A 14,557-nucleotide genomic window follows, 5' to 3' on the forward strand; every position below is an offset into this window, starting at 1 on the left:
GAAGAGCTGCGTTAGTGCCTACGGCACCCGCGGTTACCGCCCGCACAGAGCAGCTCACCTACCGCGCGATCCTGAAGCCTAATTATATGTAAATGTAAGCCGCGTCCGAAAAGCCTTAGTCCCGCGCAACCCAGGATACTGGATAGAGCGCCTATACAGGATCCTGGGTGCGCGGGCCTAAGGCTTCACGCCACGCTGGTATCTGTCATTTCAAATGTCATTTGAAATGACAGATACCAGGAAGCAACGGCGGCGACAGCGCAGAAGCAACGGCGAAAGGACTTTTCAGTGTCCCCCCTCCTCTCGGAGCAGGGCGCGAAAAGCTGCCTTGCTCCGGGAGGAAGGGGGACACTGACAGCGACGAAGCTTTCCCCCAGCCCGGACACCGGCGAAGCCAGAAGACAGCGGCGGAGAAACGGCGAAACGACTGTCAGTGTCCCCCCTCCTCTCGGAGCAGGGCGCGAAAAGCCGCCTTGCTCCGGGAGGAGGGGGGACACTGACAGCGGCAAAACTTTCCCCCAGCCCGGACACCGGCAAAACTTACAATTTTGCAGCCATGAGCCACGAGCAGGAACGCGAAGATCTGGCTCCGATAGCTCCTCCCGACAAGATGGCCGCCTGCACGGGGAAAGAGTACAATTGGCCGCTCAAGACGTGATGTCGTGACGTCACGTCTTCAGCGGCCAATTGCACGCTTTCCCCGTGCAGGCGGCCATCTTGTCGGGAGGAGCTAAGGCAGGCCAGATCGTGTTCGTGCTCGTGGCTGCAAAAAAGTAAGTTTTTTGCCGGTGTCCGGGCTGGGGGAAAGTTTTGCCGCTGTCAGTGTCCCCCCTCCTCCCGGAGCAAGGCGGCTTTTCCGCCCTGCTCCGAGAGGAGGGGGGACATTGACAGTCGTTTCGCCGTTTCTCCATCGCTGCTTGTGCGCTGTCAGTGTCCCCCCTCCTCCCGGAGCAAGGTGGCTTTTCGCGCCCTGCTCCGAGAGGAGGGGGGACACTGACAGTCGTTTCGCCGTTTCTCCGCCGCTATCTTCTGGCTTCGCCGGTGTCCGGGCTGGGGGAAAGCTTCGCCGCTGTCAGTGTCCCCCCTCCTCCCGGAGCAAGGCGGCTTTTCGCGCCCTGCTCCGGGAGGGGGGAGAAGAGACAAGCGGCGAAACAACTTACTTGCACGGGGGAAAGCGGTCTCCGTGGCAGCCCCAGTCCTCTCCCCTCCTCCCGAAGCCAAAAAAAAAAAAAAAGCTTTTTTTTTTGGCTTCGGGGGCAGGGGGGAGGACTGGGGCTGCCACGGAGACCGGCACCCATGATCGCGGCCGGGGCAGGTGAGCGGGGGCTGGGGGAAAGCTTGCCACCTACCCTGACCCCTGCCTCTACCGCCTGGGTCAGGGTAGGCGGTAAGTTTGCAGGTTAAACGCGCGACAAAGCGGCAGGGAAAGGTAGCGTTAGTCGGGGCGCGGGTTACGGGATGCTAGGGGAATAGCTAATTCGCTCGTTTGCATGCAATATCGCGCTAATTCGCTCGTTTGCATGCAATATACATGCCGCGGGCGGAAGGGGTTACCCGGGGAATTTAGGACGCGGTAGGAGTAGGTTAAAGGGGATTCGGGATCGCAGGAAGGGCTAACGCGGCCGGAACGTGAGTTAAAAGCGGCTTAGGAGCAGGGTAAATGCAGCCGCACTTTACAGGATTGGCCCGAATATCGTAGTGATACTAAGTAGGAGGAACCAAAGAAAGCAGATTTAGTTTAAAAAAAAAAGTTTCTGGGGAAAAAAAAAAATTCTGGATGCCCAGAATTCACACACAAGAAACATGGTGCAGGCCGTGTATCTTGTGCGTGTCTGTGCCGGTAGCAGGAGAAAACGGACGCTCGCAGATTGAGCGTCCGTTTTCCCAGCCCACGCTGACAGCCACCTCTCCTGTGCACCCGACGCCGAGGAGGCGCTAGGAATGCACAATTTTCTCTAGCGCCTTCTATTTAGCGTACCCCCTAATTTAAATATTGCATCGCACGCTCAGGAGAGGCGGCTGGGCGCGCATTAGGGGAGTGGGCGCTCAACCCCGAGCACCCATTTTCTGCCCTCGAATACTGCATCGACCCCTAAACTTGGAAAGCTGCGCGCCATTCGTGAATCGCGTGCGGAGTGCTGGGCACGGTGCACGATCGATTTGCAGATGTTACATTTTTACCATTTTCCACAGCTTTGTGTTTTTTCCCCTCTCCCCCTTTAAAACACGTAAGGGTAGATTTTAAAAGGTGCGCGCGCACATGGACTGCGCTGATCTTATAACATGCACGCACGTGTTATAAAATTCATGGGCCATGTGCACATACGCGCTGGATTATATAATCTGCGCACGTATGTGCAGACGGTGCGCGCAAGGGCGTGGGTAAATGTTCGCTAATTCGCACGGCGACGAAATCGGGGCTCCCCCAGTTCCCTCCCAGTCCGCTCCAATTTCGGAGGGAACTTTCCTAGCCCCTACCCTAACCTCTCCCCTCTCCTCCCCACCCTCTAAATCCCTTTTTTTTTTTTTACCTTTTTTTCTTTCAGTTACTTCAGGGCCCGACCTGAAGTAACTTGTGTGCGCCGGCAGTTGGCCGGCGAGCGAGGCTCCTGCCCGCCCATTTGTCAGGGCCTGGCCCTTATGCATGTATCACCACTTACGCGCGTGGCCGGACCCTTTTTAAAATGCGCGCAGTCTGTGCGCAGGGCCCGGCCACGCGCGTAAGTGGCGATTTCTACGCACGCGGCCGATTTAAAATCCGGCTGATAATGAATTATTTTATGAATTTCAGCAACCCATCCATGTGTCAGGCAGGAGTTTTAGATGAGAGCTATAGCCATCCTTTCCTGCAGCCTGACATTATTCTGACTGTATTTTGAAAGTCTATCTTTTTTATTTCCAACTAGCAAGCTGAATGCATATGAATTTAAGGTTCTGGATGAACAGCAGTGGAGTAACCAATTCCTCTGTTTGTCTGCGGAACAGGTACAACATGACCAGGGCTGAGGCCACATCCTCATGCTGCTTTGTCCACATGACTCAACCCTATGCTAGAGAGTGAACGAGAGAGCGAGAGAAAGAGAGAGAGAGCGTGAGGGAACACTATTGGCTTTCGTTCCATGCTGCTTCCAGGTAGGTGGAGGTTGAGCATGGGAGAATAAATGCTCCTGGATACTTGAGGCCCAATTCACTAAAATTTGTCCCGATAGATCGCAGAATGGGAGGGGTTCTTAGTAAATCAAGCCAGGGCCTTGTTTGAAGTGGACTTTTTCTGCCATTCTGAGCTTACTGAATAAGCTCTTTTAGTGGGACCTGGGAGAGATCTCTGCTTTCCCAGCTCTATGCTCCTTTCATCACGGTAATATTTTTTTGATCATAATCTTTTTCTCTGGCCATAACTTCCTGCAGTTGTCACCCCCTTCAGTGTGCTTCTGTAATTTTAAGTCTACACGCCTTCCTTGTAATTAAGTTCCAGATGATGTCTCTGACAGCAAAGAGATGAACACAGGTGCCATGATGTTTCAAAACTTCAGTACAGCATCTGGAAGTCATTTGCTCGAAAAGAACCACACAGTCAAAGGAAACCATAGGTACGGATATTGCTTTCTGCCCTTGCTTACAACTGTGTTGAGCTTAAAAGTTTTCGGAGGTGGGGGAGTCTAGTCTGGGCAGAGGGTGTTAGGTGCTGCCTTTATTAAATGTCAGAATATACCTTCTACTGAACGGTAAGGGCCCCTGTTTTTAAAAGAGTCTTGCCCTGGGGCAGAAATGGTAGAAAACCTTTTGAAAATACTGTGCAAGCAGGGACCCTTTGAGGTGACCAGGGGAAGCAAATTATTCATTCATTAACATTCCTGGACATTCTCTCAGTACCAGCTGCCTAGCATTATAACGTTTAACTGTCTAAAAGAAGAAAACCCATAGTAAAGCTTCAAACAAAGGGCAGGGATCAACAAAGAGAGACAACCAGGTGTTGCGGCGACCGTTGGCAGACAAGGGTCACTTGGGCCCAGGCGTCGCCATAGACCCTGCCTGATTTCCAGTCATCTTTGAGATTGGCTTTGCACCTTGACCTTCTTCTTGCCCCAGTGCTCTCACTCTGGGTACCCCCATAAGTTGGTGAATATGTAGAATGCCAGGGGGCACGAACTAATCACTGGCAGAAAACTATTGGGCAAGTCAGATAGGTGTCTGCCTCTTATTGGTAGAGTCCTCAGGTTTCTCTCTTTTGCAGTAACTACAGGGGAACTGATTGACTGCCTGGTCTATAGCACAGTCACAGGCATTATTTGATACCCGACGTATATTTCACTCCACAGTGATTTATTAAAAGGGTTCTAATTTCAGTGGCCATTTTTTTTCTTATATTATACCTTCATTATATTTGAAGGTTTGCTTTTTAAATAGGAATAATGTAAAATCTCAAATGGTTCAATTGAAACTGTTGGTTATTATCCATAAACTACTGTTTAGCGAGTATAAGTGTTCAGTTGGGAGTAGACTGCAGTGGTACCTGCTGGTGCTGGCTTTGCATTTCTCAGAGTCACAGATATTGGCAAAATACCAGACAGAGGGCTTTTTCATTTATGGTGCCCTCCATTTGCAAAAGCTCCCTTTAGAAATTCGGGAAGTGCAGGATTTACAAGTCCAAATGGCAGATGAAATTTAATGTGGACAAGTGCAAGGTGTTGCATATAGGGAAAAATAACCCATGCTATAGTTACACAATGTTAGCTTCCATATTAGGAACTACCACCCAAGAAAGAGATCTAGGCGTCAATAGTGGATAATACTTTAAAATGGTCGGCTCAGTGTGCTGCGGCAATCAAAAAAGCAAACAGAATGTTAGGAATTATTAGGAAGGGAATGGAAAATAAAACAGAAAATGTCATAATGCCTCTATATCGCTCCATGGTGAGACCGCATCTTGAATACTGTGTGCAGTCCTGGCCACCACATCCCAAAAAAGCTATTGATGCACTGGAGAAGGTACAGAGAAGGAAGACCAAAATGATAAAGGGAATGGAATGGCTCCCCTATGAGGAAAGACTAAAGAGCTTAGGGCTGTTCAGCTTGGAAAAGACATGGCTGGGAGGAGGGGGGGATATGATAGAGGTCTATAAAATTATGAAAGGACTTGAATGGGTAAATGTGAATCAGTTATTTACTCTTTCAGATATTACAAGGACTAGGGGGCACACTATGAAGTTAGCAAGTAGCACATTTAAAACAAATTGGAGAAAATTCTCTCTCACTTACCGCACAATTAAGCTTTGGAATTCATTGCCAGATGATATGGTTAAGGCAGTTAACTTATCCGGGTTTAAAAAACGTTTGGACAAGTTCCTACAGGAGACGTCCATAAACTATTAGTCACACTGACTTAGGAAATAGCCACTTCTATTACTGGCATTAGTAGATTGGTAACTATTTAATGTTGGGGTACTTGCCTGATACTTGTATCCTGGATTGGAAACAGGATGCTGGGCTTGATGGACTCTCAGTCTGATCCAGTTTGGCAACTTAAGTTAAAACATTGCTTTTTAATGAAGCTTTTAGGAAATTGCATTATTACGTATGTTTAATGTAATGTTTATTCATTATTACTGTTTTAAATATGGTCATGTATGTAATATATGTATACACTTGTAAACAGCACTGAATAATTGTATTGAAGTTGTGGGCTATAAGATTTTTTAAATAAACAAATAATAAACCCAATGTATAGATTGCTCAAACTGCAAAACAGTAGAATAAAGATACGGAGCTGACTTTAGATTGTAAGAACGTATTTGTTAATTGTGGTTGCATCTGTATAATCCGCAACAATGTTCAATCTTACAGGTCTCCACTTGTAATGCCAAACCTTTGTTGGCATTACAAGTGGAGACCTGTGTTTTATAGTGGATTGTAAGATTAACATAGAAACATAGAAATGACGGCAGAAGAAGACCAAATGGCCCATCGAGTCTGCCCAGCAAGCTACGCACTTTATCCATTTTTTTCCCTTTTTCCCTCTCCCACCTGTTACTATTGGCTTCCAGTACCCTCCAGCCCTAATTCCCCTCCACCCAATTTAGAGAGCAGCTTTGAATCTGCATCCAAGTGACATCCAGCTCAATTGGGGGTAGCAACCGCTGCAACAAGCAGGCCACCCCCTTGCCCCATACTCTTACCCACCCCTGTTTTTATTTTTTGTTTTGTTTTTTTTTTTGGAAATAGCAGCCCTCCATCCTTCCGCTCCGTGAAGGTGGAACACCAACTACTGGCCACTGGCATCCCGCTCCGTGAACGCCTCTGTGGCTACTGCCGCTCCGTGCAGTGTTTGAATGCCGCTGTGGCTACTTTGTTTGATTGAACAATGTTTGATTGAACATTGTTGCGGATTATACAGATGCAACCACAATTAACAAATAAGTCCATGACTTGAATTAAATCAAGAGTCCATGATTGTACATACAAGCCCCTGAGGCAGCCGTCACAAGTGGCGAAACTCGGCCAGAGTCGGGCTATCATTTTTAACGTCTCCACTTCAATAAAGGAATTGAAAAAGACTACAGGCATCTATCTCTTTGCATTTCCTAAAGGAAAAAAAATGTTCCTCGTTCTTCCTTGGAGCTTACGGTGACGCTCGCCAGCTCGTGGTGCACAAACTCGCAGGGAACCCGTGCGCTGGAGCTAAGGAGTGGGTGCGGGCTGGGTGGGAGGAGGACTGAATTACTACTATTAAATGTTACTTGTTTGCCTGTGGAGATGCTTTCTGCAGCCTTTTTTCCCCGAGCCGCTGTATTATAAATCACAGTACAGAAAAACAGGCTAAAAGGATCTTTCCGGAAATAGCTGCAGAAGGCTCTGTCTGCACAGGAAATAGCTGCAGAAGAGGGGGGGGGAAACTATTTATTCTTTGGCTACTGTACATCACGAAAAAATTATCTACGCTTGCCCTTCCATATTCAGCACTAAACATGCTAAATATTCTCGTTGCGGAATCCCAGCTTCGTTTTCAGATCGCAGACGTCTTTAAACGGAGCTCTCGTCAGACTGCTTGCACTGGACAGCGGAAGGGGTCAGTCCGGTCTAAGAAAAGCTTTATAGAGAGTGCTGTTCTGTTTTATAGGGCAGATTGGTAGAGACATTTCTCACACACAGTCCCGCTGAGACCCCCATTGCCCTTGCCCGGCGTCTGTATATGAGAGAACAAATGTCTCTCGCACACCTAAAGGCTGACGCCGGGCATTTTTTGTTCTGTAATTTAACCAGCGCTGATCACTAGGTTTCAAGAAGTGCAACTGCAAAAACGTGAATTTTAAACTGAAAGTGTACATTCTGACCTGTACGGGGTTTCTAAGCTGAGGGGAGTGCGGCCAGGAACTTACAGCAGCCTGGGCAGGTCCTAGAGGAAGAAGTCAAGGCTCTGAGCTGTAGATGTGGCTGATCCCCAGGGCACCCCCTCCTCCCCCATATCCCTGTCCCAGCATCCCGCCACTCTCACTATCATAGACCTGCCTGGCAGTCCCTACCCTCGAGGAACTACACCTTAGTAAGCACCAGGAAGATAACTTTCTGAGGCGCTGGCTCTTTAACTCCGCTGTAGGTCTGCACCTTAATAAGCGCCCTCCCCACTGCTGATATTGTTCCCACTCTACCTGTTTCCGCCTCTGTTTTCCCCAAACCTCGGCCTCTCCCAAAATACCCAGCACCTCTCATGTTACAGCTTGGTGCCCTCTTCCGCCCCTTCCCCAAACCCTCTGTCAGTAGCACCCCCTTCACTCCCTTTACCAGTCCTAGTTCCAACGCTCTGTATTGTTAATTTTGCCCCTCCAAAGCTCTCACATCTATAGGCAAATCGGGTTATATAAAATTGTCAGTGTAAATTCTGTATATTCCAAACTCTCTTGCACTTTTAGCAAACCTATACTGTAAATAATACCCATTTATATATGTAAACTTAGACTCTGAGCTTTCTTCTCTGGAAACTACCACCCCCACCAAGGCACTGTATGCTCATAGACTGCCCTGGAACATTTTAGACCTTTGTAGCTAGCTTTGAATGCTCTTTGCTGTCGGCGATGAAATGGGTCAGACCAAGGTCTATCAAACTCAGCATCCTGTCTACCACGGTGGCCAGTTCAGGTCTCGAGTACCTGGCAGATCCCATAAAGTAGATCTAATTCCTGCTACTCACTCCCAGGGATAGCAATAGTTTTCTTTAGTCTACCTGGCTAATAATGTTTAACTGACTTTTCCTCCAGGAATTGGTCCAAACCTCTTTTAAATCCTGCTATGCTAGTGACCTTGATCACGTCCTCTAGCAACAGAGGTGCACAGCTTGATCGTGCGCTGAGTAAAAAATAAAAGTTCTTTCTATGATTTATTTTCATGGCATGTCTCCTTGTTTCAATATTATTTGAAAGGGTAAATAACAGTCCTTTATTTACCTGTTCCACCCCTCTCATGAGTTTATAAATCTCAATCCATGTCCCCTCCCAGAAGTCTTTTTCATAAACTGAGAGCCCTAACCAGTGTAGTCTCTTATAAGAAGGAGCCAGTCCATCCCCTTTATCAGTTTTGTCGCTCTCCTCTGCACCTTTTCTAGTTCCGCTATGACTTTTCGGAGATGGGGGGGGGGGGGGGGGGGGGACTAGAACTCAGGGTGCAGTTGTAACATGGCTCCATACAGAGGCAATGTGATATTTTCATTTTATTCTCCTTTCCTAATATTCTGTTTGCCTTTTGACCACTGCTGCACACTGAGCTGAGGATTTTAGTGTATTGTGCACATGGACTCCAAGGTCCTTTTCCTGGATGGTGACTTCCAATACAGAACCCAGCATCGTGTCCCTGTAGTCGGGAGTATTTTGTCCATATGTGCAACACTTTGCACTTTTCCATATTAAATTTTATCTGCCATTCAGATGCCCAGTCTCTTAGTCTCATAAGATCGGTCTGTGGTTCCTCACAATCCGCTGCTGTTTTAACAAATTTGAATAATTATATGCAATCTGCAAATCTGTTCACCTCACTTGTTTCCTTTTCCAGATCATTTATGAAGATGTTAAACAGCACAGGTCCCAGTACCGATCCCTGTGGCGCTCCACTAACAACCTTTCTCCATTTGGAAAATTGATTATTTAGTCCTGCCCTCCGTTTCCTCTCTTTTAACCAGTTACCAATCCACAAGAAGACACTGCCGCCTATCCTATAACTTTTTAATTTCCTGAATAGCCTCTTAGAGGAACTTTGACAAATGCCTTTTGAAAATCCAAATACACCATTGTCAATCCGCTCACTTTTATCCACATGCTTATTTACACCTTCAAAAAAAAAATCTAAAAGGTTGGTAAGGGAGTTATACTAAGGATAAACAAGAGAACTATCCTCCTATCACAATGAAACCATGCAAATCTTGCAAATGTCAAATTATTGATCTGATGGCTTATCCTCGCAATTCTTTCAATATTACACTTCTCTCATTAATTATTCAGTCTTAAATGTCTTGCTTTGTGAAGAAGAGACTGGATGTAGACTTCCCAAATGAAGAGGATATTGTCAAAAGCTCCAGGGTCTAAGAGTTTTGTTGCCCTGTATTCCATTACTGTTAAACTGTGAAACATTTTCCATCCTGTCCCCTTCCTCCTATTCAGCTTCAGAGTTCATTCCATCCAAAAATCAGAGTTGAATCGAAAAATCCAACGTTGATCATGACAATCCAAATGGTGTTCCCCCATCTCTACCTCTCTAATCTATTTGCGCATGATCAATGGTTGAGCATTGTGGATCACCCAATCATTTATTTGAGGAGACTAGATGCTTTGAGGTCAATATAAAAAAAAAAAAAAAGCTAAGCTCTTAGATTTAGGAACTTATTTTCAGATGAAAATTTACCTAAATTTAGATCTAAAACTCAGACTTCTAAATTTAAGCCTATTGATTTACTTTGAGTTAGGTCCTAAGTTAGATGCCTAGTGCTGAAAATCAGTGCTAAGCACCTAACTTTTTCCCCACCCTAGCACCGTCCACCACAGACCTAAATTTAGGACCTTAAAATTAGGGATTTGGTGAAACTAGCAGCCTAAATTTAGATACTCAGCCCTAGTACATTTTTAAAAGGCCCCTAAACTCTTTGAAAATGTACTTCTTTGTTATTGATCAGGCACAAATGGATTGGAGGGCTGGAGACAGTGACCTGATTGAAGAAAACAGGAAACAGTCATAGCACTGGCAAGTTAGATGCAAAGCATTGATAAGAAAGGCAAAGAGAATTTGAAAAGAAAATTGCCATGGGAACAAAAACTCATAATAGAACTTTTTCAGGTACATTTGAAGTAAAAAGCCTGCAAAGAAATCAGTTGGTCCTTTACGTGATCAAGGGGTAAAAAGGGCACTTAGGGATGACAAAGAATGACAAAGCCATAGCAGAGAGAGCAAATTAATTATTTGCTTCGGTCTTCACTGAGGAAGATGTAAGAGAGATACCCATGTCAGAAATGATATTCAAAGGTGATGATTCAGATGAACTGAAACAAATCTCAGTATACCTGGAAGACGTAATAGGATAAATTGACAAACTAAAGAGTAGCAAATCACATGGACCAGATGGTATACATTCCAGAGTACTGAAAGAACTGAAAAATGAAATTGTGGACCTGCTATTAATTTGTAAACTATCATTAAAATTGTCTGTGGTACCTGAATACTGGAAGGTTGCTAATGTAATACCAATTTTTAAAAAGGGATCAAGGGGTGATCCAGGAAACTACAGACCAGTGAATCTGACGTCTGTGCCAGGCAAATTAGTAAAAACTAACAAAGATATGTAAAAGTGTATTTTGAGATTTATTGTCATCTATGTTTTTGTTGTTATGTATTAATTTTTAAGTTTTATATTGTGTATATTTTATTATGTAACCCGCACTGATTGTGTTCAGAAGGTCGGTATATAAACGCCTGTAAATAAATAAAATAAGAACAAAATTGCTGAACAAATAGATAAGCATAGTTTAATGGGACAAAACCAACATGGATTTAGCTAAAGGAAATCTTGCCTCGCCAATCTGCTACATTTTTTTTGAGGGTGTACATAAACATGTGGATAAAGATGATCTCTAGATCTCCAGAAAGCATTTGACAAAGTCTCTCATAAAAAAAAGTCTTAGGAAATTGAAAAGTCATGGGATGGGGCAGCGTCCTATTGTGGATTGCCAACTGGTTAAAAGAAAACATAGAAAACAGAGAGTAGGGCTAAATGGTAAATTTTCCCACTGGAGGAAGGAAAATAGTGGAGTGCCCCAGGGATCTGTTTTGGGACCACTGCTTTTTAATATATTTATAAATGACCTGGAAAGGGGAACAAGTGAGGTGATCAAATTTGCCGATGACACAAAATTATTCAAAATTATTCAAACCGGGCGGATTTACGCGAGCAGGGCCCTGCGCGCCGGGAAGCCTATTTTACATAGGCCTCCCGGCGCGCGCAGAGCCCCGGGACTCGCGTAAGTCCCGGGGTTCTCGGAGGGGGGCGTGTCGGGGGCGGGCCCGGTCGTCGCGGCGTTCCGGGGGCGTGTCGGCAGCGTTTTGGGGGCGGGTACGGGGGCGTGGCTACGGCCCGGGGGCGTGGCCGCGCCCTCCGTACCCGCCCCCAGGTCGCGGCCCGGCGCGCAGCAGGCCCGCTGGCGCGCGGGGATTTACGTCTCCCTCCGGGAGGCGTAAATCCCCCGACAAAGGTAAGGGGGGGGTGTAGACAGGGCCGGGTGGGTGGGTTAGGTAGGGGAGGGGAGGGTAAGGTGAGGGGAGGGCAAAGGAAAGTTCCCTCCGAGGCCGCTCCGATTTCGGAGCGGCCTTGGAGGGAACGGGGGGAGGCAGCGCGGCTCGGCGCGCGCAGGCTATACAAAATTGATAGCCTTGCGCGCGCCGATCCAGGATTTTAGTGGATACGCGCGGCTCCGCGCGTATCTACTAAAATCCAGCGTACTTTTGCTTGAGTCTGATGCGCAAGCAAAAGTAGGCTGATCGCGCTTCTTTTAAAATCTACCCCAAAGGGAAGAGAAACCCAAATTATAGCTCACAATGCAAGGTTCTACATTAGGAGTCACCACTCAAGAAAAGGATCTAGACGTCATCGTTGAAAATACATTGAAATCTTCTGCTGGGTGTGAGGCAGCAGCCAAGAAAGCAAATAGAATGCTAGGGATTATTAGGAAAGGATTGGAGAATAAAACAGAGAATACCATAATACCTCTGTATCACTCCATAGTGTGAATTTATCTTGAGTACTGTGTGCAGTTCTGGTCACCACATCTGAAAAAAAATATAACAGAATTAGAAAAGGTACAGAGAAGGGTGACCAAAAGAAGGTAGCCAAAAGATCTTCATTCAAAAATTGGAAGAAGGATCCAACAGAAGAAAATAGGATAAAGCATAAACGTTGGCAAGTTAAATATAAGACAGAAATTGAAAAGAAGTTGGCTGTAGAGGCAAAATCTCACAGTAAAAACATTTTAAAATATATCCTAAGCAGAAAGCCTGTGAGGGAGTCAGTTGGACCATTAGAAGATCGAGGGGTTAAAGGGGCATTTAAAGAAGATAAGGCCGTCGTGGAAAGCTTAAATGATTTCTTTGCTTCGGTGTTTACTGAAGAGGATGTTGGGGAGGTACCCGTAATGGAGAAGGTTTTCATGGGTAATGATTCAGATGGACTGAATCAAATCACGGTGAACCTAGAAGATGTGGTAGGCCTGATTGACAAACTGAAGAGTAGTAAATCACCTGGACCAGATGATATACACCCCAGAGTTCTGAAGGAGCTAAAAAATGAAATTTCAGACCTATTAATAAAAATGTGTAACCTATTATTAAAATCGTCCATTGTACCTGAAGACTGGAGGATAGCAAATGTAACCCCAATATTTAAAAAGGGCTCCAGGGGTGATCCGGGAAACTACAGACCGGTTAGCCTGACTTCAGTGCCAGGAAAAATAGTAGAAAGTGTTCTAAACATCAAAATCACAAAACATATAGAAAGACATGGTTAAATGGAACAAAGTCAGCATGGCTTTACCCAGGGCAAGTCTTGCCTCACAAATCTGCTTCACATTTTTGAAGGAGTTAATAAACATGTGGATAAAGGTGAACCGGTAGATGTAGTATACTTGGATTTTCAGAAGGCGTTTGACAAAGTTCCTCATGAGAGGCTTCTAGGAAAAGTAAAAAGTCATAGGATAGGTGGCGATGTCCTTTCCTGGATTGCAAACTGGCTAAAAGACAGGAAACAGAGAGTAGGATTAAATGGACAATTTTCTCAGTGGGAGTGGACAGTGGAGTGCCTCAGGGATCTGTATTGAGACCCTTACTTTTCAATATATTTATAAATGATCTCGAAAGAAATATGATGAGTGAGATAATCAAATTTGCAGATAACACAAAATTGTTCAGAGTAGTTAAATCACAAGCATATTGTGATAAATTGCAGGAAGACCTTGTGAGACTGGAAAATTGGGCATCCAAATGGCAGATGAAATTTAATATGGATAAGTGCAAGGTAATGCATATAGGGAAAAATAACCCAAGCTATAATTACACAATGTTGGGTTCCATATTAGGTGCTACAACCCAAGAAAGAGATCTAGGCGTCATAGTGGATAACACATTGAAATCGTCTGTTCAGTGTGCTGCGGCAGTCAAAAAAGCAAACAGAATGTTGGGAATTATTAGAAAGGGAATGGTGAATAAAACGGAAAATGTCATAATGCCTCTGTATCGCTCCACGGTGAGACCGCACCTTGAATACTGTGTACAATTCTGGTCGCCGCATCTCAAAAAAGATATAATTGCGATGGAGAAGGTACAGAGAAGGGCGACCAAAATGATAAGGGGAATGGAACAGCTCCCCTATGAGGAAAGACTAAAGAGGTTAGGACTTTTCAGCTTGGAGAAGAGACGGCTGAGGGGGGATATGATAGAGATGTTTAAAATCATGAGAGGTCTAGAACGGGTAGATGTGAATCAGTTATTTACTCTTTCGGATAATAGACTAGGGGGCACTCCATGAAGTTAGCATGGGGCACATTTAAAACTAATCAGAGAAAGTTCTTTTTTACTCAACGCACAATTAAACTCTGGAATTTGTTGCCAGAGGATGTGGTTAGTGCAGATAGTATAGATGTGTTTAAAAAATGATTGGATTAGTTCTTGGAGGAGAAGTCCATTACCTGCTATTAAGCTCACTTAGAGAATAGCCACTGCCATTAGCAATGGTAACATGGAGTAGACTTAGTTTTTGGGTACTTGCCAGGTTCTTATGGCCTGGATTGGCCACTGTTGGAAACAGGATGCTGGGCTTGATGGACCCTTGGTCTGACCCAGTATGGCATTTTCTTATGTTCTTTTGTTCTTATAACGGGGATGGAACAATTCCCTTATTAGGAAAGGCTAAAGGTTTGGACTCTTTGGCCTGGAGAAGAGAAGGCTGATGGGAGAAATAATAAGAGGTCTATAAAATAATAAGTGGAATGGAATGAGTAAACAATCGGTTGTTTACTCTTTCAAAGAATTCAAAGAC

The 14,557-nt window shown here is 45.3% G+C and overlaps 1 long non-coding RNA gene across 3 annotated transcripts in view; it reads left to right on the forward strand.

The window, feature by feature from the left end:
• The first annotated feature begins 735 nt into the window (after positions 1-735).
• Positions 736-14,557, forward strand: part of LOC115073117 — a 114,739-nt gene continuing 100,917 nt past the window's right edge. For all 3 annotated transcript variants that reach the window (XR_003851931.1, XR_003851930.1, XR_003851933.1), the window contains exons 1-3: positions 736-773; positions 2,986-3,132; positions 3,470-3,590. This is a non-coding gene — a long non-coding RNA (uncharacterized LOC115073117). The remainder of the gene's footprint in view (positions 774-2,985; positions 3,133-3,469; positions 3,591-14,557) is intronic.

The sequence above is a fragment of the Rhinatrema bivittatum genome, chromosome 11 (genome assembly GCF_901001135.1).
Source record: "Rhinatrema bivittatum chromosome 11, aRhiBiv1.1, whole genome shotgun sequence".
NCBI classification, from domain to species: Eukaryota; Metazoa; Chordata; class Amphibia; order Gymnophiona; family Rhinatrematidae; genus Rhinatrema; species Rhinatrema bivittatum.